Genomic DNA, 2,756 nt, shown 5'->3' on the forward strand with positions numbered 1-2,756 from the left:
CAATTTTGTTTTACTGGCGACATCTCATAACTAGGCCTCTGTTGAGCCTCGTCGCGATGAGTCGTGAGAAAACAGCTCGTGTTTACAACAGAGCAAATACTTCGCCACGAAAAAAGAAAGCACAACGAACAACCAGCCGTGACCTGCAAGGCAGAGTCGCGATGCACGGTGGGTTTACGAACGATGGTGCAATCGCAGCAACCATAGTTGTTTGCCACTGAAGTTTCGTTAGTCCCGTATCTTCTGTTGAAGTGCGCATAAAGCAGTGTTAAGCTTGTAACCTAAATTGATAACTTAATACCGCATATAAAAGGCCGTAATATTTATTGACATCAATGACCAGTATTGCAGAGAAGGGAACACGGCAGGCGGGAAGATCGCAAAAGTACAGCCGTAGTCAGCCGTAGTTGCGCACAGCACGTGTGCATTGGCGGCTGCCATGTTGCAGTGTACTGTAGCGATGTCAAGGCGAGGTGTGCGCGATTTTTAGTGAATGAACGATGTGTTTTTAAGGAACCCGAGGTGCTGGCGTCTGCGCAATCTTATTCCTGCAGTATAATACTTGGATATGAGTGTTGTGTGACTGCAAAACAACGGAAGGCAACTGTTTTTACCCCTGTGCTTCGTGGATCTATCAGGGTGCATCGATGTGATGTGTTTTCGCCGGCGCCGATTCCTTTCCATTTGGAGGTAACTATTGTACTTATTTAACTTATTTATGCTTGTATAGTATAGTATAAAGTTGTTTCTTTTTATCTCAATGGTGGATGCACTTCAGTACGGTGTGATTGGGCCGATTGTTGTGCGCATAGCAGCAGTGACATGCATGTTTCCGACAATGCTGTGCAAGATTTCTGTCTAGAGTTGTTCCTTATCTGCCTACAGTTTCAATGTAACACACAGAACATCTTTGGTGCATTTTATGTGCTATCTAATTGTTCTGTCATATCAGATGGCGTCATTTTAGAGCGCAGCTCTTTGGCGTCCGTTCCTGGGTTTCGCGTCGTCGTCGGCGTTGTCGTCGGCCTCGTAACCAGCTCCGCCCCCCTTTCATCCCCCCAGCGCTAGCAGCGACCGACTGATACCGCTGGATGCCGCTGACGCCGCTAGAGAGTCAAGATAACGTGACTGCATAGAACACCGTCGCCGCCATGCAGAAAGAGGAGGAAAGGGTCCCCCCCCCTGTTCTTGTGTGGCGGATAGGGTGCTCTTCAGTTGCCGACGCGCCGGTTATTTCACGTAGGCCCCGGCACGTCGACGAATACGTGACCACCTTCCCACGGCTAGACCTGGTTCTTAGCGCTGCGGAAGCGAGGGTATCATATTGTTTGTGTCGGCATCGGCGGCGTTGTCCCTGAAACCAACTCCGCAGCTGGGGTTGACTCACTATCGGCGTCAGCGGCATCAGTCAGTCGCTGCTATCTCTTCCCTCCTCCCTTTATCGTATTGTCCGCTTGCTGCGCGCGCTTCTGCCCCCATCGTTTGCCGCTGGGTGTACACGCCGCCCCCCTCCCCCCTCTTCCTGCGAGTCTCCGCTTGTCAAAGCGCCGGCTCGAACTTAATTCCTTTCTTCGCTCCTCCTCCAATGCAACCCCTGTGCGGTGGCAATCAGAGAGCCAGATCGGTGGCGGCGGATCTGTATATGTGCACCGCCCGAGCCGAAATTGCCGCTGCCGTTCGCCCTGTGCGGTGGCAATCAGAGAGCCAGATCGGTGGCGGCGGATCTGTATATGTGCACCGCCCGAGCCGAAATTGCCGCTGCCGTTCGCCACTGCGAAATTATCTGCCAGTTCTTTCTGAGCCATGAGCGAGACGACCGATGGAACTCCTCCGTCTGCTGCTGCTGCTGCTGCTGCTGCTAAACGAGCTGCCAGAGCAGAGGCCCAGCGCCGTCGCCGTCAGAATCCAGAGGTGCGTGCCGCCGAAGCAGAAGCTTACCGTCGCCGCCGTCGAGATGATCCAGGAGTACGGGAAATATATAAAAAAAATTCTGTGATAGCGCATACATGTGTTGCTCGATTTCTTTGCCTCAATCTATCGAAAAGGTGAAACAGCTTATTTGCTGCGCTCAAATTTCGCATTAGGAAGTAACGTAATCGTCGGTAATTTTTTCTTTATGATAAACATGTCGAAATAAGCATATCGCACTTTGTCCTAAAATTAGTTTGGAAATTACGGGGCCATATTATTCCAATTTAGAAGCAAATATTGCCTGCCTAAACATTTAGTGGTAGAACAAGCACCCTGCTTTTAAATGTTTCTATATGTGTGTATGTTTCTACCCAGGTTTTTTTGACCACCCCAAAAGGACGTTCTCTGGTCGAAGTGGTGGAGTGAGAGCTCTGGCAATCAAGATTGCTGACCTGACGAAGATCTCGAAAGAGAAATCTGTAAAAATATTTGTGTTCTAATAAATGCTCCTAGCAATTATGCCTGTTTTTCATTCTGTAACTGGTGCATTGAAACCTTTTCTTTCACACCAATAGACCTATTAGACTAATACACCAATAGACCTATCAGACTAATAGGCCAATACACCAATAGATCTATTAGACTAATACACTAATAGACATAATAGACTGTATTAGTGTCAATAACCTCATAGGCTATTAGTTTTTGTATTATAATTTTTGCTAGGGCGCTTTCTAGATAGCGCCCGCAGTAGCGAACGAATTTGTCATTGCGCTGCCTTCAGCTTCAACAGCAACGAAGCGGTGAAAACACAGTGCTAGCTGGCGGTGCTCTCAGTTAACGCC

At 48.8% G+C, this 2,756-nt stretch overlaps 1 long non-coding RNA gene across 1 annotated transcript; it reads left to right on the forward strand.

Annotated features, from left to right (window-relative positions):
• Window positions 1-468: 468 nt before the first annotated feature.
• LOC142591664 (uncharacterized) lies at window positions 469-2,430 on the forward strand. Its single transcript, XR_012830484.1, has 2 exons — window positions 469-690; window positions 2,287-2,430. It is a non-coding gene; the product is annotated as an uncharacterized LOC142591664 (long non-coding RNA).
• The last annotated feature ends 326 nt before the right edge of the window (window positions 2,431-2,756 follow it).

Source organism: Dermacentor variabilis, chromosome 8 (genome assembly GCF_050947875.1).
Source record: "Dermacentor variabilis isolate Ectoservices chromosome 8, ASM5094787v1, whole genome shotgun sequence".
NCBI classification, from domain to species: domain Eukaryota; kingdom Metazoa; phylum Arthropoda; class Arachnida; order Ixodida; family Ixodidae; genus Dermacentor; species Dermacentor variabilis.